Source organism: Balaenoptera musculus, chromosome X (genome assembly GCF_009873245.2).
Source record: "Balaenoptera musculus isolate JJ_BM4_2016_0621 chromosome X, mBalMus1.pri.v3, whole genome shotgun sequence".
In the NCBI taxonomy this organism is placed as follows: domain Eukaryota; kingdom Metazoa; phylum Chordata; class Mammalia; order Artiodactyla; family Balaenopteridae; genus Balaenoptera; species Balaenoptera musculus.
Window position 1 is genome coordinate 99,768,354 of NC_045806.1, and position 23,407 is coordinate 99,791,760.

General features: G+C 44.2%; 1 long non-coding RNA gene across 3 annotated transcripts in view; it reads left to right on the forward strand.

Moving 5' to 3' along the window:
• The window catches only part of LOC118888208, a 37,620-nt gene extending 14,657 nt beyond the window's left edge, over positions 1–22,963 (forward strand). For 2 of the 3 annotated variants that reach the window (XR_005018267.1, XR_005018269.1), the window contains exons 5-8: positions 11,267–11,308; positions 12,564–12,617; positions 20,981–21,054; positions 22,848–22,963. This is a non-coding gene — a long non-coding RNA (uncharacterized LOC118888208). Of the gene's footprint in view, positions 1–11,266; positions 11,319–12,563; positions 12,618–20,980; positions 21,055–22,847 lie in introns of all 3 variants that reach the window. The other variant, XR_005018268.1, reaches the window with a different exon arrangement.
• Positions 22,964–23,407: the final 444 nt, after the last annotated feature.

The window sequence follows — 23,407 nt, forward strand, 5'->3', positions numbered from 1 at the left end:
CCTGACACACATCACTTCACATATTTCAGTAGCAGGAACTAATCACTTCACCCCAATCTAACTGCAAGGGGTACGTAGAAGCATACTTGGTGTATTTGGTGGCTGTTAACAGTCTCTGCTACATCCCCTGGGTACCAACTGACCCTTAACTTCCCACCCCACTCTCAGGGAATGTATGAGCGATGCTGATTTTCTAATTCTGTAACAGACCTGACTGTGAACACCAAACCAGCTCTCCAACCTGACAGACAGCGCTTGTTTTATCTAAGGAAAGGGGATAGGACGGGCAGTGCTCACCTGTTTGACAGGTACAGTCCTTTTCCTTGTCCTCCCTCGTCGCTCACCATGAAGCAAACATTCTCACTTCTGCTCTGTCCTGAGAGTCACACTCATATGAACATAAGAGTTGCCCCCAGGTCAGGCACCTTTGTCATTCTAGTCCCAGGTTCCAGGTCTGACTGGAGCTGCGGGAGTGTTTGATGAGAAAGTGCAAGAGTTGTGTTTATGAAGTTCTCACAAGGTTGGGGCAGGCTGTCCATGTCTCTAGTGGTCCAGATGCCCCAGGGTTGAGTCACCATAAATTAATTTACGGCAAACCCTCTGACAAGATTGAGGGAGCAGAATTCCCCAAGTGTCCAGGAGTATCACTGAGATAGGGAACTCACTCCCCTCCCAAAGCCAAGTTCTCCACAGTTAAGGTGGTCCTTCTCCCAGAGGAGGATGACCAGTGGAGCCATTTCCAGATTTCTCACTAGAAGTGAGGACCAAATTCCCAGAACGGACCTGAGAGTAAAAAAGTGGTTGCCTTCTCCTGTCCTGACTTAGCGTGTTTAGCTGAACCATAACCACTAGAGTATACTAGAGTGTGTGTGTGTGTGTGTGTGTGTGTGTGTGTATAAAAATCGATCCTGTGGTACTTGGTGACTTTGGTTGCCCAGCCCTTGCAACAATTTTCTTCTGTTGTTGTTATTTTCCCTTGGAATTGCAGGCGTGAGCAAACTAAGGAAATAATAATTTACTCTTACTGCCTTTAGTGTCTTCCAGAGGAAAGGGGTGGCTGGAATCAGTGTAGACCAATCCAAGGAGTGCACATCTGCCAGAATTGCAGCTCAGCTTCCTTGCCTCTGGCATGTGTATCTTTCTGCAGGGTAGGCCCTAGACCAGATGTAAGTAAGTTAGCCGCAGGGTGACTGCTTGGCTGGTTAGCTGGTTGGCTTAGAAGGGTGTGAAGGGGCAGCAACATAAGGAGGTAGGGGTTAGGCAAGGCTGTATCTGAAAGAGGGGCAGGATGATTAGTTTTTCCTTTCTCTCCTTTGGCTTCATTGCGATACTCTGTGTGGGTCTTGTTAGCTTGAATCTGGATGAGACTCACCCAAATACAGTTCTGAGATACAACTCACATCCCCTTACCTTCTAGAATCACTGCCAAACTCATTATGGTTAAAAGATTTCTAAGACTCAGGTACAGCACTCACCTTGGTTGGAGTTTGCCATTTAAATTTATTTCACACATACAAGCATTATGTCCATTATGATGTGTTTTTAATTGTTTATCAGTTATTCCAGATTGAACCACTTTTAAAAATTTCTTTGTGTTTTCTTTATGGGAAAACATTGTTCGATGGTTGCTGTTTACATTCCCCGCTTTCTTTCCCAGAAACAAAATTTTAATTCTTCACTTTGACGTTTTCATGTCTTCCTCTTCCTATTTCATACTCCTGCTGTTGATTGACACTTTCCTCACTAAGTTTCCTCCTACTTCCCAACATCAAAACCTAAGCTTTTTTCTCTTTTCCATATCTTTAGTTTGAGATGTTGTGTATGATTTCTAGTAAAACTGTTAAGTGATCGAAGATATTTAATTTTGAGCCAGTTAGAATCTCTCAGACTTCTGTGATCTTTCCAAGGACTTCAAAGTAATTCACCTTAAAAACTAAAATATGTCATTGTAGTACTTCATTTATCATCTCCAAATATCTGGGAACTAGGTAGGGGCAAGTTTTATCCCTTCTATCTTAAGAATGGTCAAATCAAGTTTCAGAGATGAACCTCATCTTCATCCTGCTGGCTGTTTGATGTCCAGGCCAAAGTAATCAAATGCTGACCTGTGGATTCTGCATTATTACCTCCATCCTGGGCTAAAAATGACACTGGGACAGGCTGAAGGAGACTGCTCTGCATCGTGTGGGTGCTAATGGTCTGGCAGAGGCAGGACTCTGGGGTCATATGTCCCCAGAAGGCAGGGACCCCAGCATCTAGGCAATCCTCCTTTTATATCTTGTGCGTAGCTGGGCCTTTGCGGCCTGACCCAGCTCTCCCAGCAGGACCCTGTGGTAATCCTCGTCTACAGAGGATGTGGACACAGTGGGGATTTAGCTGTCAATAATATTATAGACAGTAGAAAATTTCAAATGTTGCTTCTTAAAGTAACAAGTGATGGCTGAGGATGCGAGAGAGAATGGCCTTCTCTGCAGTTTATCAGTGAAGTATTGACTATGAAAATGGTTTCTAAATTGTAAAAACATGGAACACATGATGGCTATTGGTACTACATTATGAATTGCATGTGTTGCTTTTCTCCCAGGATTTTAAAGAAAGACCTCAAAGATCTCAAGTATTACCATAGTTAAGAAACTTCAAAATTCACTTTATTTACCTTACTTCTGATTAGTGCATTTTTGTTTTGCTGGAAGGTAGAGCCCATGGCTTAGTTATTTTTTCTCCAGCTTCACTGAGGTGTAACTGGTATGTAAAAAACTGTAAATAATTAATATATATAATTTGGTGAGTTTGGACACATGAATGGACCTAGAAGACATTATGCTAAGTGAACTAAGTCAGTCACAGAAGGACAAGTACTGCATGATTCCTCTTATATGAGGCATCTAAAATAGTCAAAAGTAAGGATGGTGGTTGCCAGGGGTTGGGGGGATGGGGATATGGGGAGGGGGTTGGTGTTCAATAGGTATAAAGTTACAGATATATAGTACAAGATGAGAAAGTTCCAGAGATCTGCGGTACAATGTAGTGCCTATAGTTAACAATAAGGTATCATGTGCTTAAAAATTGATGAGTGCATTTTTTTTTATGTCATTGGGTTTCTCTCTGGATCTGCCTAAGCATGAGAATTCACCTTTTTATGTTTATTTTTATTTTTCTGGTAAAATCTGTGTACGCACATGTTTTATTTACTTATTTACTTATTGGAGTGTAGTTGCTTTACAGTGCTGTGTAAGTTTCTGCTGTACAGAGAAGTGAATCAGCTGTATGTACACATATATCCCCTCTTTTTTGGATTTCCTTTCCATTTAGGTCACCACAGAGCATTAAGTGGAGTTGCCTGTGCTATACAGCAGGTTCTCATTAGTTATCTGTTTTATACATAATAGTGTATATATGTCAATCCCAATCTCCCAATTCATCCCACCCCACCCTCCCCACTTGGCGTCCGTACATTTGTTCTTTACATCTGTGTCCCTATTTCTGCCTTGCAAACAGATTCATCTGTACCATTTTTCTAGATTCCATGTATATACGTTAATATATGATATTTATTTTTCTCTTTCTGACTTACTTCACTCTGTATGACAGGCTCTAGATCCATCCACGTCTCTACAAATGACCCAATTTTGTTCCTTTTTATGGCTGAGTAATAGTCCATTGTATATATGTGCCATGTCTTCTTTATCCATTCATCTGTCGATGGACATTTAGGTTGCTTCTGTGACCTGGCTATGGTAAATAGTGCTGCAATGAACATTGGGGTGCATGTGTCTTTTTGAATTATGGTTTTCTCAGGGTATATGCCCAGTAGTGGGATTGCTGGGTCGTATGGTAGTTCTATTTTTAGTTTTTTAAGGAGCCTCCATACTGCATACTGTTCTTCATAGTGGCTGTATCAGTTTACATTCCCACCAACAGTGCAAGAGTGTTCCCTTTTCTCCACACGCTCTCCAGCATTTATTGTTTGTAGAGTTTTTGATGATGGCCATTCTGACCGGTGTGAGGTGATACTTCATTGTGGTTTTGGTCTGCATTTCTCTAATGATTAGTGATGTTGAGCATTCTTTCATGTGTTTGTTGACAATCTATATATCTTCTTTGGAGAAATGTCTGTTTAGATCTTCTGCCCATTTTTGGATTGGGTTGTTTGTTTTTTTGATATTGAGCTGCATGAGCTGTCTGTATATTTTGGAGATTAATCCCTTGTCAGTTGCTTCATTTGCAAATAGTTTCTCCCATTCTGAGGGTTGTCTTTTGGTCTTGTTTATGGTTTCCTTTGCTGTGCAAAAGCTTTCAAGTTTCATTAGGTCCCGTTTGTTTATTTTTGTTTTTATTTTCGTTACTCTAGGAGGTGGGTCAAAAAAGATCTTGCTGTGATTTATGTCAAAGAGAGTGTTCTTCCTGTGTTTTCCTCTAAGAGTTTTACAGTGTCCGGTCTTACATTTAGGTCTTTAATCCATTTTGAGTTTATTTTTGTGTATGGTGTTAGGGAGTGTTCTAATTTCATTCTTTTACATGTAGCTGTCCAGTTTTCCCAGCACCACTTATTGAAGAGACTGTCTTTTCTCCACTGTATATCCTTGCCTCCTTTGTCATAGATTACTTGACCATAGGCGCGTGGGTTTCTCTCTGGGCTTCCTATCCTGTTCCATTGATCTATATTTCTGTCTTTGTGCCAGTACCATACTGTCTTGATTACTGTAGCTTTGTAGTGTAGTCTGAAGTCCAGGAGCCTGATTCCTCCAGCTCCGTTTTTCTTTCTCAAGATTGCTTTGGCTATTCGGGGTCTTTTTTGTCTCCATACAGATTTTAAGATTTTTTTTGTTCTAGCTCTGAGAATTCACCTTTTTAATTTCCTCAGTGCTTCACAGTTTTGGGGATAGTGCAGGGATGCTCCTCTGTTGGAGGTTAGAGCAGATTCCCCAAGCCCATGTTGCCCTTACTTTGTCAGCACTTCACTTTCTGAAAGAAGAATCTGGCACGGCCTCATGTTTGTTCTTGGTTATTCTTCCCAATTTTCTGTCACTCAGAGCTGTCTGAGCCAGGGAGTTGGTGTGGGCACAGGGGATTTTGAGGCCTGGCCTGATCCCAGGCAGATATTCAGTAGCACAGAACTTAACCCCAGGCCAGGTTTCTGACAACTTCTGTTCTCTGGAAATTTTCTCCAAACCTGGAAAGAAGAAATAGCTACAAACTCCCTCAAACACACAGAGATAGCACTAAAGCCACAAACTTTATTCCCCAAGGCACTTTATTTTCTAGTGCCTTGCTTGTAACATAGCTATAAAGAGTTTTGTAATCTGGTTCCTAGCTGTACAGATTAGAAGCAACAGGAAGAGATGTTGGAGTGGGGGATGGGGGGGAAGAAGCTCAGAGATACTGACAGAGGAAGTGCTGGCTGAAGGCCTGATATCCTGAAAAGAGACAGAAAAACAAAATAGCATAACATAATAAAGCATGTTGATTCTCATTACTCTGAATTAGCGGGAAAAACATCGAGTGAATTAAGAAATCTGGGAAGCGTGTAATATATACACGTATATTTCATGTCAACAAAGATACTGTTTGAATGTTTTGGTGCTTAAAGGATACGATTCCCTTATCTGTACAAATCCAGTTATTTCTAACTCTGCCATACCTCACCTAAGCTAGAATTATGGGGTATTTCCTGTGATGACAATATAATGCTTTGTTATAGTGAGGATTTGAAGCCCTGAGAGGAGCTGAAGCTAAGTCTTGTTTTGTGAGAGTGATTCAGGCATTTAGTAAGAATGTGATTTGAATCCTGAATTCATTCATTCTCGGATTTGGTACTCAGTAGAGGCGTCACATTTCAGACTTTATCTAAGGCTCCCTTAACTACCTCTAGGCTTTTTCTGACATTTTTGCGATTGGCCTAGAAGCCACCTGTGATAGTCCATGGAGGTCCGAGCTGTGTGGGAGTGCAGCTCAGGGCTTGGGGGTCCCAAACAGGAAGTGACTTTGGTCCTCAAAGAAGTCACTGCCAGCCTGTCGTCTGGGTTCACCGTGCTGATGAACCAGCCCAGCCTCTTCGTCACCACCTCTGAGTCAGAAGTCTGGGCAGGGCGCAGAGGCTGATGTGCAGATTCCACTCTGGCAACCTATCCCGTTCTCATGACCATGAGCTTTCTGACCGGCTGCTGTGAACTGGCAGGCCTGGGTGGGAGGGATGCTGGTCGGGCCAGGGCTTTCTGCTGCCGGCACATGCATCTGCAATTACCTCCTTCCTTTTGCTGGTCGATTAATAGTCTGGCCACGCACCTCTGCCGGCAGGAAAGTCTGTTTTGTTCACTCCTCTCCCTGCCTGACCCCCCACCCCATGACACAGAGCGTGATTGACTTGGCTCAAAGCAAAGAAACAGTGAGGCTGCAGAGCCTGTAAAGCAGTCAGAAGCATGTCTCACTTAGCCCTTGCAATTGTGCTGCCTTGGCTGAGCCTCTTGCCTCCCTCCCCTGTGCTGGCCCTTAACGTGCTTCACCAAGGGATGGTTGCTAATTTGGAAATTTAACGCATCCACCTTCTTTGGGGATGATCCTTATGGCAGTAGAACTACTGAATAGGGCTGAATACCACTAAAATGTGGTAAAGCACTGGACTGGAAATCAGGAAAACTGGGTTCTGGTCCTGGATCAGCTGTGTGGTCCTAGACAAATCTCTCTCTCCTTTTTTTTTTTTAAACATCTTTATTGGAGTATAATTGCTTTACACTGGTGTGTTAGTTTCTGCTGTATAACAAAGTGAATCATCTATACATGTACATACATCCCCATATCTCCTCCCTCTTGCGTCTCCCTCCCACCCTCCCTATCCCACCCCTCTAGGTGGTCACAAACCACCGAGCTGATCTCCCTGTGCTATGCGGCTGCTTCCCACTAGCTATCTATTTTACATTTGGTAGTGTATATGTGTCAATGCCACTCTCTCACTTTGTCACAGCTTACCTTCCCCCTCCACGTGTCCTCAAGTCCATTCTCTACGTCTGCATCTTTATTCCCGTCTTGCCCGTAGGTTCTTCAGAACCATTAAAAAAAAATTTAGATTCCATATATATGTGTTAGCATATGGTATTTATTTTTCTCTTTCTGACTTACTTCACTCTGTATGACAGACTCTAGGTCCATCCACCTCACTACAAATAACTCAATTTCGTATCTTTTTATGGCTGAGTAATATTCCATTATATATATGTGCCACATCTTCTTTATCCATTCATCTGTCGGTGGACACTTAGGTTGCTTCCATGCTAGACAGATCTCTTCTTCATCTGCCAGAGGGGGAGGGGCAACGGTTGCATTCGATGATCTCTATAAAGTCCAGGTGCTCATCCTTCCATTCTCTTTCCTGTTCATACAGACAGAAATGTTTTGGTCCATTTTTGAGAGTGCCTTCTCTTTTCCTTGGTCTCCATATCTCCCTTCACCTGAGCCTCTCTTGTGGTGAAGAAGTTATGAATCTATTTCTTTCGAAAGCTGCCCAGGGAATTGGGCAAAGATTGTATTAGAGATGCCTAAGTTCTGGGAGTTTTGATTTTGGAACTGACCTGGAATTCAGGATTAATAGAGGTATTGTAGTCCCATCTGGAATTTTATCTCAGAATCACAGGGAGATCAGCCCAGCTAACTGTGCTGCAGTAAGATTTGGAAGTAGACATCTCAGCCGCAGTTTACTCTCTTGCAAGTGACTTGAGCGGGTGCAGGAGGAATAAGCTGTGCCCTCACCTCTCATCCTTAGCGCTGCCCAGAAAAGCAGGGGGGGAGGCTGGAGAGGGTGTGGCAGCAAACTTGGGCCCGGATACCTGACAAGTGGCCGACTTTATTAAATGCCCACTGTTTGGTGACTGAGCCAGGCATTGTGGAGCAGGGAGACTGAGAGGACAGCTTTCTACAAACAAACCCTGCCTCTTCTTGCTTTTGGGCCTCCATCAAGTTGTTTTCTCCAATTGGCAGGCCTTCCCTCTCTTCTTAGCTTATTGAAAATCCTCACCATCCAGGAAGTTCCACCTCTTGTGTGAAGTTCAGCAAACTTTTACTGAGGCCCTTGCAGTTCCCCAGCCCTCTTTGGGGGATACAAAGATGAATAAAGACTTAGTCCCTGTCCTCGGGCGGACCATGCTATATAAATATATTGTCCTGCTTGGGTCACTGTTGCTTCATGTTTCTTCCTTTCTCCTCTTCAGCTAAAGCTTAAGCCCCTTGAGGGCAAAGGCTGTGTTTCGGGGGGCTCACAACCACATCAAGTTGGGTGATTGACTAGAAGGACTCATAAGATTCAACAGTGGGTTTTAGTCACAGCTAAGGTTTCTTACAGCAGAGGATACAGAGAAAGGCAGTGGGAAAAATATACGCATCGCTCAGGCACAGGCTTCCAAGTTCTTCCCTGCCCAGGGCCACACAGGAGCAGCTCACAGCAAACTACAGGGACACCTGTGACATGTCTGTGCCCAGGGAAGTCCACCAAGTCTCAGGGTCTGAGGTGTTTATGAAACAAAACTCAGGACTCCAGCATCGAAAGCAGGTACATGATGACTCTTCTTAAACACTCCTGAGAGGTCCTCCTGAACTGGTACAAACACGCCCCATTTCTCTGGACAGATACGTAAAACAACAAGGTCAATCAGAGACATAAAAAAGCCTTCTGAGGGCCATAGTCCCCGGGGTAGGTCAAGGGTCAATTATGATGCCAGGCTTCCCTGGAGACACACAAGGACTGATCGACAAGACCTTCTGTGTTAACTCCTTCTTCCAAGCTGTGTCTGGTACAGTTCATGTCCCCTCTCGGAGTGCTCAGTGTGGGGCAACACAAGACCTGGCCTCTCCTCTGAGCTCCACTCAGATACACGTCACTATCTACTCACCCCGTCCAGTCCCGTAGACACTGGCACGTGAACCTGTCAAAATCTGAACTCGAACCGCCCCGCCCCCAACCACTCTTCCCCATCTCAGTAACTGTCAGCATCAGTTGCTCTATTGCTCAAGCCCCCAAATCTGGGCATCATCCTTGATTCGCCTCTTCCTCTCACCTCCCACAGCCAATCTGTAATTCCTGTTAATTCTAACTCTGAGGCGCATCCCAAATGTGACCACCTCTCATTCTTTCGACCACCCTGCTCCAATCCACCATCATCTTTCATCTGGATTACTCACCTTCTTAATGTTTCTGTTTGTCTCCCTTATGGTGTGTTCTCCCCTCACCACCCAGAGTGATCCTTCAAAATGTGTACCGGATGTTGTCACTCCCTGCCATTCACAGCCTCCAGTGGCTTCTCAATGTGCTTGGATTAAAATGCAAACATTTTTCTACCCTGCTCGCTCATCATGCTCCAGCTCCAGAGCCAGTGAGTCAGTCTGTTTCCTCCTTGTGTGGTATGCCTTCTTCCAGGACTGTTCTTCCCCTAACTCTTCAAATGCTTGGATCCTTCTCATCCTTAGCATTTTATTCCCACCGTCAGGCCCTCATGGAGACCCTCTCTGGCCACCCTATTGAAGGTAGCCTTGCCCCTTGCCTCACCTGAAATCATGATTGTTTATATATTTGCTGTCACTCAACGCTGGCTGGAATGTAAGCTTGTGAGAGGAGACGCTTTTCTATCTAGTCCACAGTTTATATCCCCAGCACCCAGCACTGTGGCAAATTCAGAGTAGGCATTCAGAACTATTTGTTGGTACATGTAGCAGATAATTAGTAAATACTCAGTATGTGACTACTTAAAAGTGAAGAGCCGGTCTCTGCCCCTAAAAGTTTACATTCTACTGGCAAGTTGGGTGAGAACCAGCAGAACACGCAGAAAACTTCTCTGTGCTTTCTGGTATCCAACATAGGGCGTGTCAGTCCTGCTGTCCTGGACAGCAGAAACCAGCAGATGCAGAGGGGCCCCGTCGAGCAGCTCGAATCTCTCCAGCCCATTGCTCTCTTTGATGGGCTTCTAGGGGCCGTTGGAAGGGAGATACCAGCAGCCTGGAAATTCCAAATGGAAGGCAAGGATCATGGGGCACTGCTGTCTTCTGCAGGGTAGGGGCAGTGGCGTTTTTGCCAGAGCAGTGCTCCCAGTGTACTTGCACCATGCTTCTGGCTTCTTCAGAGCCTGGCTTTATGGGTCCCAAGAGATCCTGAAACTGTCTAATATTCTTCAATAAATTTCCTTTCTGCTTAAACTAGTCAGAGTGGATTCTGTAGTTTGCAGCTAAGAACTCTGACCTATCTAACAGGTTGAGGAGGGAAAAAAAGATGGAACATCAGAATCCTGACTTATAACTGACACTTAAACTTGAGTGGAAAATGTTAAAATTATACTGACGTTGGGGGCATGACTTCGAAATTGAACTAACACATGTAACTATATCCAAGTGATATGCTAAGTTTGAGGCAGAGTAATTTATTTACTCACATGCCTGGGGAAAATTGTGTATGTTTTTATGTGTATGTACAGGTCCATTAAAAAAAAACAAGCATTTGCTTCTTTCAGTTATATGCTATTATAATCCAGCATAGCTTTTATTACAAGTATGTCAGTTACTAAGGGAAAGAGACTTAAAATATTTTAAGAAAGCAAAACTAAAGTATAGGGACTCCCCTGGTGGTGCAGTGGTTCAGAATCTGCCTGCCAATGCAGGGGACACGGGTTCGAGCCCTGGTCTGGGAAGATCCCACATGCCGCCGGAGCAACTAAGCCCGTGCGCCACAACTACTGAGCCTGTGCTCTAGAGCCCGCATGCCACAACTACTGAGCCCTCGTGCCACAGCTACTGCAGCTCGGGCGCCTAGAGCCTCTGCTCCGCAACAAGAGAAGCCACTGCAATGAGAAGCCCGTGCACCACAGCGAAGAGTAGCTCCCACCTGCCGCAACTAGAGAAAGCCCGCGCACAGCAAAGAAGACCCAACACAGCCAAAAATAAATTTAAAAAAACAAAAAAAACCTAAAGTATAGTGCTTAAGGTTGCAACTCTGGTGCAAACGAAAGAAAGAAAACTAAGAGAAAGCAAGGAAGGGATTACCATAAAAGTCATCATAGTGGTTGATTTTAGGATTGGGATGGGATGTGTGTCAGGCTTCTGAGGTGGCTGGCAAGGTTCTATTTCCTGACCTAGATGAGAACAGGAAGGTACTGACTTTATAATGCTCTATTAAGATCCGTAGTTTTCTATGTGTTAGATTTTACAACCAAAAGTGTTTCAAAATAAGTATATCAACTATTCAAATGTAAATTATTTTAATGCATATGTCCCTCGTGTGTTTTCATTTCAGGATCCCTGAAGACTTCATTATGGATTTTGTCTCTGGGGACACGTGAGTTCCTGTACGAGTTTAACAGAGAATTAGCTTAAAATGTGTATCCTCCCTTATGGTCAAAGCCTTACAAGTGAAAACAAAGCACCATTTCCCTTATCAAATTGGCAAAGACTTTTTTTTTTTAATTTAATTTAATTTAATTTATTTATTTATTTTTGGCTTCATTGCTGCATGCGGGCTTTCTCTAGTTGCGGCAAGGGGGGGGTTACTCTTCATTGCAGTGCACGGGCTTCTCATCGTGGTGGCTTCTCTTTGCTGCGAAGCACAGGCTCTAGGCGCACGGGCTTCAGTAGTTGCTGCGCGCGGGCTCAGTGTTTGTGGCTCACGGGCTCTAGAGCGCAGGCTCAGTAGTTGTAGTGCACGGGCTTAGTTGCTTCATGGCACGTGGGATCTTCCCCGACCAGGGGTCGAACCTGTGTCCCCTGCACTGGCAGGCGGATTCTTAACTACTGCACCACCAGGGAAGCCCGGCAAAGACCTTTTTTTTTTTTTTAAAGTATAGAACTTTGTACAATTAACCCCTTATAGATACACACACACTGTTATTTATTTTTATTTTATTTTTTATTATTTTTGGCTGTGTTGGGTCTTCGTTTCCGTGCAAGGGCTTTCTCCAGTTGCGGCGAGTGGGGGCCACTCTTCGTCGCGGTGCGCGGGCCTCTCACTGTTGCGGCCTCTCCCGTTGCGGAGCACAGGCTCCAGACGCGCAGGCTCAGTAGTTGTGGCTCATGGGCCTAGCCGCTCCACGGCATGTGGGATCTTCCCAGACTGGGGCACGAACCCGTGTCCCCTGCATTGGCAGGTGGATTCCTAACCACTGCGCCACCAGGGAAGCCTCAAAGACTTTTTAAAAATGTTATTACTCAGTGTTGGTGAAAGTATGAAGAGATAGGTACTTATATGCCCTGCTGGTAGACATGTAAGTGAGTACAACCTTTCTAGAAAGCCACTTTACAGTCTGGAACAAGGGCCTAAAAAATGTTCATATTCTTTTTCCCAGTAAACTCAATTCTAGGAGATTTATGTTAAGGAAATGATCAGAGATTATGTGCAAGAATATTCCTTGCAGCAGTTTTGTAATACCGAAATCTTGGAGGCAACATAGATGTTTAACACTCAGGAAATAGTACCATCACAAGGTGAAATATTATGCAGCCATCATTATGGAGGGTTTTGAATACAGGCACGTAGAATGATGATGATGATGATGATGGTGGTGGCCAGTACTTATTGATCACTTACTATTTGCCAGGGACGACTACACCTCTTCACGGGAATTCTCGGATCCTTGAAACAACACTTTAAGGTGAGTGCTATGATTATTCTCATTTTGCAGATAAGAAAACTGAGGTTCAGAGAGCTTATGTAACTTGCCCAAAGTCACACTGTAAGTAAGCAATAGAGCCAGGGCTTGAATCCAGGCCTGACTACTCCAAATTTACATAAAGGCTGTTAACAGTAGTAATCTTTAGGTGATGGGATTATAGTGATTTTTAAAATTTTCTAGTTTCTATTTTCCTTTATGCTCTCAGTTTTATACAGTAATCACTTATCAGTTTTATAATCAGAAAAAAAAAAAAGTAGCAGCTCCTCCCAGGTATTGCTGCCACCCAGGGATATACTGACTTCTGGCGGAAGTGTCCAGGAATGAGGGTAGGGCCGAGGGCCTTGGGGCGGGAAATACTGAAGAGTTTCCTTGGGCTCGGCCTCCCCTGCTCCATGGCTAGTCCAGGTTTTTCCTAAGAACACTGCCCCCTAACGGGACTGGACAAGCGGCCGCCTTGGCCTGGGTTCTTTGCTTCTGTACAAGTAGAGTCTTGCTGAGGAAAGGAATGGCATATGAGCAGTGACAGAGGGCAGGAACTGCCTGGGTTTTGAATTTCCTCCTAAAATTGCCTACCTAAATTCCTGCGTTTCACACTGCTTGCCTCGTAGCTGTGTGCTAGGCAGCAAGAGTTCTGACTTGGCGCCTCTGGTATGCGTCTCTGCCACCTCTACCTTTAGACCAGGGGTCAGGCAGCCTCCTTCTGGCTCTGACTGGGCAGCAACCTTGTTGAGGGGGCCTCGTGTGGCCGCCACTGGGTCATCACAGCTTGTCCTGTTTCCATACGTGAATCGGCGACTCCACCTCCCACCTGATCACAACCGGTCTTTTCCCCAAACTTGGGTCGTTGAGGGAAGATGAGGCAAGAAAATGCAGCAGACTCAGTGTGACCCCCTGCTCTAGGCCTGGGAAAGCTTCCTCAGTGCTCCTGCCTTACCAACAAATCAGTCCATGAAAGAAGGACACTCAGGGAGTTTGCCCCAAGTTAACCGAGAGACGTGGGAATGAAACCGAGCTCTCCTGCTTTCTGGGCCCCCTGTGCTGTCTATATTTAGCCACGCTGCCCCGGGCCTTGTCCACCTTGTCTGAAAGCCAAAGCAGGCAGGTTGCTCATAAACATTCCTGTGCCTGCCAGCTCACGCCAGCCAATCATTAGGATGTCGGTCTTAAAATGCGAGGCTCCCCTTGCACCCAACTCCGAGGGCCTGCAGAGGATACACACCAAGGGATTCACAGCCCGAGTTCTTCCCAAGGCCAAGTGACCTCAGACAAATCCCTGAAAGTGAAAGGCATGTGTCTCACTGCTTCATCTTGGCAGGGCTCAGCCACTGGCTCCCTCTCAGACCCACGGTCCCTGGTCACAGTTCTTTGAGTGTGTTGACCTACTTTCTCCCCTTCAGAGGGAAAACAGAAACCAATACGTGTCTCGCGAGTACTCTTGCTTTCAGGAACGTTGATTCTGTCTTCTGGCCCCTTGTCCTTTCCGTGCTCCATTGTCACTCTGCTCTACCCACTTCAAGCATGACTGAAGCGGAACCCTGAGTGTCGCTTACTGTCCCTGTTTCACAGCTGTGTTTTCAGAGGCGGTGTGGCCCACACATCACGGGGATGGGGACAGAGCCTGCCTACCCCTCCTTTCCCTACTATAGCCCCTGCTGTTAAGTGGCATGCGCTGGAGTGAAGTTGCTTCTGCATGAGAACCTTTTGGGAATCAGCAGGGTGTCTCTGATTTTGTGACTGGGCGCATTATGGACTGAGAGACATCCAGCTTGACTTGACCGTTTCCTACATCTTTGATGTGGGCCTCCGAGAAGAGTCTTAGGTGGCTCAACTCTTTAGTTGCTTTGACAGGCAGAATTCTCCTATGGACAGTGTGTACAGGTGACTCTCAAATACCTACACTGAGATTTTCAGTGGCAAATTAATCATTTTAGGCTGTCTTTACCCTTCCCAGTATGCATGCCATTGCCCGCTTCTCTAGACATCAGTTAGAATCAGCTTGGAAAGTATACACTCATTTTAATATCAGTCTGAGAAAAATTAATTAGATGGATAAATCCGCTGGGGTTCAGAGGTAGGTTATGGCTGCGTCATATGATGAATTCCAGAGTGCCTTTGGGACTATTGACTGGCTTTAATAAGCTGCCATGTCTGTTCTCCATGACCATGGGTAATGGAGTGTATCTTATTTAGCTCCCCTATCCCTGGCTGCTTTGTCTCCTTTCTTCCCAACTCGTCCCTGTGTGCAGAGCAGATCATATATAACCAGCCTGCCTTCTAGCATCCTATTAGATTTCATTGACATTGGGTAACATGTGATTTTAGGAAGGTTCCAGGTCCTTTTCACCAGCTCCAAAATCATATTGGAGTCGTGGTGGCCACAGGAGGCTGCACCTCAGCAGCCGGCTGGGCCAGGGTTAGGGTGAGCCCTCCCTCTGGAGAGCTGAGCCGGCGGCAGGTGGGGAGACAAGGTGTGGCTGCGGACGATGGTCAGGGATCTCTGCTTCTTGCGGCTGTAAAGTGCCTGTCCTGCACTGGATCATCTGGGTTGGTTGGAGGCACAATGAGAATGCATAACAACAGGACCTCTGTCTCCCCAGAACTGGAGAGGGGAGGGGGCGACTGGGATGGGGCACGAGGATGAACTGCAGGCAGTGGATAGAAAGGGTGATATTACTGAGGAGGTGAATGATGGAGGGGACGATAATGAAAGTTATTACCTTACCGTATGCCTCAAAGTTTCCCCAAGACGCTGAAGTGAGAAGAGCCAGACTGGCAGGGTGGAGAGAAGGGGGGCAGCAGTTGGAAGAAGCTCACCGAACCTACCCTGTCATAGCCAGCACACTCTGGTGCCACGCTGACCTATGCAGCCTTCTGTGATGAGGGCAATGTGCTTTGTGTGCGCTCTCCAATATGGCGGTCATTAGCCACATCTGGCTTTTGAACACTTAAAATGTGGCTGATGTGACTGAGGAACTGAATTTTTAGTTGTAGTTAATTTTAATTAATTTAAATTGACCTACATGAAAAGATGCTCATCATTGCTAGTTATTAGAGAAATGCAAATCAATACTACAATGAGCTATCACCTCACACCAGTCAGAATGGCCATCATCAAAAAATCTACAAACAATAAATGCTGGAGAGGGTGTGGAGAAAAGGGAACCCTCCTACACTGTTGGTGGGAATGTAAATTGGTGTAGCCATTATGGAAAACAGTATGGTGATTCCTAAAAAAACTAAAAATAGAGCTGCCATATGATCCAGCAGCCCCACTCCTGGGCATATATCTGTAGAAAACCATAATTCGAAAAGATACATGCACCCCAATGTTCATAGCAGCACTATTTACAATAGCCAAGACATGGAAACAACCTAGGTGTCCATCAGCAGAGGAATCGATAGAGAAGGAATGGTACATGTATACAATGGAATATTACTCAGCCATAAAAAAGAATGAAATAATGGCATTTACAGCAACATGGATGGACCTAGAGATTATCATCCTAAGTGAACTAAGTCAGAACGAGAAAGACAAATACCATATGTATGATATCACTTATATGTGGAACCTAAAATATGACATGAATGAGCTTATTTACAAAACGGAAACAAACTCACAGACATAGAAAACAAACTTATGGTTACCAAAGGGGAAAGGGGGTGGGGGAGGGATGGATGGGAAGTTTGGGATTAGCAGATGCAAACTAGTATATATAGGATGGATAAACAAGGTCCTATATAGCACAGGGAACTATATTCAGTAGCCTGTGATAAACCATAATGGAAAAGAATATGAAAAAGAATATATATATCTATAACTGGGTCACTTTTGCTATACAGCAGAAATTAGCGCAACATTGTAAATCAGCTATACTTCAATAAAATTTAAAAAGTAAATAAATAAATTGACCTAGCCGTGTATGGCTAGTGTTTGTCCAGTGGGGGCAGTGCAGCCCTAGAGTCACGGTTGACAAGGGTGAGTGGGGCAGTCCACGTAGCACAGGGAGATCAGCTCGGTGCTTTGTGACCACCTAGAGAGGTGGAATAGGGAGGATGGGAGGGAGATGCAAGAGGGAGGAGATATGGGGATATATGTATATGTATAGCTGATTCACTTTGTTATACAGCAGAAACTAACACAACACTGTAAAGCAATTATACTCCAAAAAAGATGTTAAAAAAAAATAAAGCACGGACTGCAGCCAGCAGCCCTGGCGTAAATCCTGGTTTGCCATTTACTAACCCTGTAACCTTGCACGAGTTATCCAACCTCCCTATTGGAGCCTATAGGCTCCCTATTTGAGCCTATTTTCTCATCTGTAAGATGGGGAGCCTAACAGTACGGACATCACAGAGGGCTGTTGGAAAGATTGAATGAGGTAATCCATGTAAAACTCTCAACAAAGCGCCTGGCATCTATGAGGCTCTCAGTAAGTGGTTGCTGTCAGGATGTTTTGATGTTAAGATGTTATGATGTTTCGTCCTATCTTACTTTTCTGTGCTTTGGCCCTAGTCGCTCAACATCAGTAAATCAACCTGACTTGCTAAGTGCCTGGAGGTGTGAGGATAATGACATTTGCCCTTATTGACTCCCTTGAGCTCCATAGCACAGGATCTGTTATTTGATTTTGTAACTTTATTGTGTCTGAGCTCTGAATGAAATGAGATTTTTTAATGAAAGAAAAGATGAAATAGTCAAGGTCAGAATAATAACATGAAAAAAGTCACATGTCCCACATTTCCAATTTCCCATTCATTGAACAGGCATTTGCTGAGAGACTAGTGATTACAAGCACAGACTCTGGAGCTAGACTGACTGGGCTTGTATCCATTACTAGCTGTGTAACTTGAGCAAAGTTACTTAATCTCTCTGTCTTTATTTCCTATTTGTCGATTGGGCATAATAATACTACCTGCCTCATAGGGTTGTTATAAATGAATCAGTACATGTAAAGCACTTATAGAATTACTTGGCACTGATATGCACTTGATAAATATTGGCTGATGTGATTACTATATGCTAGGCACTATATTAGGTGCTGGTAAAACAAAGATAAGGAAGTACCATCCCTGCCCTCATTAAGCTTACAGGCTAGTAGAGGGAGAGAGCTACATGAACATAGAAATACAATAAGATACTACAGAAAATAAAGATGCAAGATGCTCAGGATGCTGAGGGGACATCAAGAAAGAAGAGAGCAAGTTGGCTTGGTTGGAGGGCAAAACTTTTCATGGAGCTGGAGAACAGGTAGTGGTGGGGTGCATCGCAGGTACATGTTTGTAGAAATAAACAAGGATGATGCATCCAGAGAACTAAAGGCAGTTGATAAATTGGTATGCCTAGGATGTAAGGGAGAGGGAGTAAGCGGAAGACAGGATTGAAAAGGTCGCAGGAAGCAGGTCCTGAAAGACCTTATACATTAGGTTTAAGAATTTGTACTTTATCTTGAACAATGGGAAACCATCGAAAGGTTTTAAGTAAGGAAGTACCATGATCAAGGGATTTCAGAAGGACCCTACTGGCAGCAGTCGGGGGTCAATACTGGAGGCAGAGATACCAGCTAAGAAACTATTGTAGTCATCCAGGCATGAGATGATGAGATTGATGACCTAAGGTAACTGTCACGGGGAAGGAAAGGTGGGGAACAGTACTGGGGATGTTACGAAGAGGTCCAACTGACTGGTGAATACAGAAGGAGGACCAGTTTTGAAGAGGAAGTCAATGGAGTCATTATGGGACACCCTGGGTTTATGTAAGGCATTTGATAGTAGTTCTGGAACTCCTGGAAGAAGGAGGTGAGGACTGGAGATACAAGTGTGGGAGACATTAGAACTCTGCATCAGGCCCCCTTTTTCTCATTCTCTGCTTTCTTCCTAGGTTATTTATTCCCAGGGCTTTAAATACTGTATCTATGTTGATGAATTCAATTTCTAGACTTCCGTCTCTAGCCCTGACCACCTCACTGAAGTCTATCTAGACTTCTATAACTAGCCATCTACTTAGGATCTCCAGTTGGGTGACTCATACACATCTCAAATTTAACATGTCCAGAACTCAGTTCTTGAAGCAATCCCCAACCCCGCTTGCTCCTCCCCTTGTCTTTCAGTCTCAGTGAATGGCACCCACCATCTGTCTAGTTGCTTCAGCCAGAAACCTGAGGGTCAGACACTCTGGTTGTTCCTTCAAGTTGCCTTTGTAAGAATTCCTTCCTCTGCCCATCTCTTTTGAATCTCATTCTACTCTTCAGGCTCTCCTTGAAGTAATCCTAAGATCATACATTTCCCATGGCTTCACCAACCTCCATCCATCTCCTGACTCATTCATTCAGCAAATATTCATTGAGTACCTTCTAGGTGCTAGAGATTCAGCAGGAACAAGGCAAATAGAGTTGCCACTCTCATGGAGCTTACATTCAAGTGGCAGGGAAGACATATAATGAACAAGCAAACCAATAAATGAAACAACTGCAGATGACAATAAACGCTGGGAGAAAGTAAAACAGGAGATGCGATGAGACACTGACCAGGCTCGGGGCCTACTTAGTTGGGATGATCAGGGAAGGCCTCACTGAGGAGCTGACACTGGAGCTGAGACGTGGATGATGAGAGAACATTTTAGGCAAGTTCAGAGACCCTCAAGAGAGAGGAAATTATAGCTGGGAGCATAGCAAACAAGGATGGGATGAGATCAGAGATTTAGGCAAGGGCTCTATCTTACTAGGTCAAAGTAAAGAGCTTAGATGTTATGCAGAGTGTATTCGGAAGTCCTTAGAGGGCTTCGAAGCAGGGAGACTGATATGAGCTGATTTATATATTTAAAAGTGGGCTCTGGCTGTTGTGTGGAGAATGGCCTATGCAAGCAGGGAGACGGGGCAGGAGACTGTTGCAGGGATCTGGGAGAGATGACAGTAGCTTGCATTACATTGGAGGCCACGGACATGGAGAGAAGTAGAGAGACAGAGTATGTTTATTGGAGAGAGGACTGGTGGAATTTGTTGGATGAGGGATGGGAGACGAGGGAGAGGAAGGAATCAAAGGTACTAGCACAGTACCTAGTAGGTGCTCAATGAATATTTGCTGAATGAATGAGTCAGGAGATGGATGGAGGTTGGTGAAGCCATGGGAAATGTATGATCTTAGGATTACTTCAAGGAGAGCCTGAAGAGTAGAATGAGATTCAAAAGAGATGGGCAGAGGAAGGAACGCTTACAAAAGCAACTTGAAGGAACAACTAGGGTGGTAGGAGGAGAAACAGGAAAGTGTGATAGTACAGAAGGCAATCCTGTTTCCCTCTCCAGAAGTAACCAATGTTAACAGATGGGTGGGTAGCCTTCCAAATCATCTTCTATATATTTACATACATTCACAAATGTTTATATTACATGCATATGTAGTTTGGGGTTTTATGTAAATGAACTCATAGTACATGCATTATTCTAGCACTTGCTTTTTTTTTAAAAAAAAACAGCTTTGTTGAGCTATAATTCACATACCATACAATTCACACATTAATTAAAGTGTACAATTCAGTGGTTTTTAGTTACATTCACAGATAATGTGCAACCACCACCATCGTCAGTTTTTGGAACATTTTCATCACCTCAAAAAGAAACTCTGTACCCTTTAGCTATCACCCCCTTATCCACAATCCCCACTCATAACCCTAAGCAACCACTAATCTCGTTTCAGTCTCTACGATTTGCCTATTCTGGACTTTCATATAAATGGAAGCAGATAATAGGTGGTCTTTTGTGACTGGCTTGTTTCATTTAGCACATGTTTCTGAGGTTCATCTATGTTATAGCATGAATCAGAATCATTCTTTTTATTGCTGAATAATATTCCATTGTACATATAGACCACATTTGGTTTATCTGTTCATCAATTAGTGGACACTGGGTTGTTTCCACTTTTTGGCTATTATGAATAATACTGTTCTGAACATTCAAATACAAGTTTTGGTGTAGACGTATATTTTCATGTCTCTTGAGTATGTACCAAAGAGTGGAATTGCTGGGTCATATGGTAGCTCTCTGTTTGACATTTTGAGGAACTGCCACACTGTTTTCCAAGGTGGCTGCACCATTTTACATTCCCAGCAGCAGCCTATAAGGGTTCCAGTTTCTCCACATCTTCACCAACACTTGTTACAATCTATCTTTTTGGTGATTGCCATACTCAGGGGTGTGATATCACTTGCTTTTTAATTTAAGGTGCCTTGAATATTGTTCCATATCAGCAAATATAGATTTCTTGTGTATATAACTGCTATGTAATGTTCCACAGAGACCATGCTTTTCAAGATGATCCTGTCTGTACTGTTGTGTTATTTCCTCCCCCAGGGCTCAGCAGAATGGACATAGAAACAGCAGTGGTCGATGATTGCATTGATCCAAATTTGGAAGCTGTGTGGCAGGTAAGGCAGGAGGATGAGGTGAGAATGGTGTTGATGGTAATGGTGAGAGAGTTCTTGAAGTGAGTTATCAACCCTGGTGCATATCATTCCTGTGTAAGTGACAGTGACGAGGAGCTGGCGTGGATGGTATAGCATAGTGGCTGGAACCTTAAAAGCAGGGGTTTTGCATGACACTGGAAAGATAGTTTTTTTTGTTTTGTTCTGATTTACCCATTTCCTTTGTTGAGTTTTTCTTTCTTTTTTTTAAGGTAAGCTGGGACGAAGTGAGAGAGTGGCATGGACACATATATACTACCAAATGTAAAATAGATAGCTAGTGGGAAGCAGCCGCATAGCACAGGGAGATCAGCTTGATGCTTTGTGACCACCTAGAGGGGTGGGATAAGGAGGGTGGGAGGGAGAGGCAAGAGCGAGGAAATATGGGGATATATGCATATGTATAGCTGATTCACTTTGTTATAAAGCAGAAACTAACACACCATTGTAAAGCAATTACACTCCCATAAAGATGTTAAAAAAATTACATCATTCACTGTTTTGTCTTCTTGAACAGATAATTCAGAACATAATATAACCTTCCTTTGTGACTCAGAATGGCCATTATGACCATCTGCTTTTGCCCTGGACCTTTGAGGCATGTAGGAATATGTCTTTCCCTATTAAATGGGTCCCAGATTTCTGTGCTTTTGAAATTCTATCTCGTTTAGTTTCCACCTTTACTCTTTTTGTTGTCAGAGGCTGAGATCAGCGTATTCTAGGTTCTTCTAATGTACAGGTGTTTGACCAAGGACTGACCCCATACACCTCCTGTGAAGTTCATGGATTTTATGATAGCAATTTGACATGCTGTTTAGATGGTTTTTTCTTTTCTAGGTTTGTGGTTGTATTATGGCAGAGGTTATGAGAAATCTGATCTCCAGAGAAGTGTTGGTGCTTCTTTAATATGATATAGCTATTTTGGGCTAGTTTTCTAGCATTGAAGGATTTAATGAATAAGTTTGTATTTACCTTATCCACACTCTTTTTTTTAAAATTTTATTTTATTTAATTTATTTTTGGCTGCACTGGGTCTTTGTTGCTGAGCACGGGCTTTTCTCTAGTTGCAGCGAGCGGTGGCTACTCTTCATTGCTGTGTGCGGGCTTCTCATTGTGGTGGCTTCTTGTTGTGGAGCAGGGGCTCCAGGCGCACGGGCTTCAGTAGTTGTGGCACATGGGCTCAGTAGTTGTGGCACACGGGCTTAGTTGCTCTGCAGCATGTGGGATCTTCCCGGACCAGCGCTCGAACCCGTGTCCCCTGCATTGGCAGGCAGATTCTTAACCACTGTGCCACCAGGGAAGCCCCACACTCTTTTTAATGGTAGAGACCTGCTCTGCCCAATACACTCTGTCTAGCCACTAGGTACATGAAGCTTTTACAATTTAAATATAAATTAATTGAGTAAATCAGTAGTACTAGCCACATTTCAAGTTCTCAGTAGTCACATGTGGCTAGTGGCTACCGTACTGGAGAATGCAGATACACAACATTCCCATCATCACAGAAAGTTCTATTTTTCAGCAGTGGTCTAGACTTCAAATCAGTCTCCTCTCAGGTTTCCCCTTTCCAGATTGAAGTCTCATGTTTTCAGCATGTCCTTGTGCAGCAGCCGTGTTCCTACTACTGTACGATACCCCCCGACCTCCTACCCTGATCATGTCACTTGCCCTCTGTCAGTGTATTAGTTCCTGTTGCTGCTATAACAAATTACCACAAACTTCATGGCTTAATCCAACACAAATTTATTATCTTACAGTTGTGGAGATCAGAAGTTTAAAATAAGCCATTTTGGGACTTGCCTGGTGGCGCAGTGGTTAAGAATCTGCCTGCCAATGCAGGGGACACATGTTCGAGCCCTGGTCCAGGAAGATCCCACATGCCGCAGAGCAACTAAGCCCGTGAGCCACAACTACCGAGCCTGCGCTCTAGAGCCCGCGAGCCACAACTACTGAAGCCCGCACACATGGAGCCTGTGTTCCGCAACAAGAGAAGCCACCGCAATGAGAAGCCCGTGCACTGCAGCGAAGAGTAGCCCCTGCTCAATGCAATTAGAGAAAGCCCGCACGCAGCAACAAAGACCCAACGCAGCCATAAATAAATAAATAAATAAATTTATTTATTTAAAAAAAATCAGCCATATTTTAGCTTTCAGAAGCCACCTGCGTTCCTTGGCTCCTGGCCCCTTCCTCCATCTTCAAAGCCAGCACATAGCATCTTCAAACCTCTCTCTCACTGTCTGACCTCTGCTTCACATTGCCTTCTCTAACTCTGACCCTCCTGTCTCTCTCTTATATGGACTCTGTAATTAGAATAGGC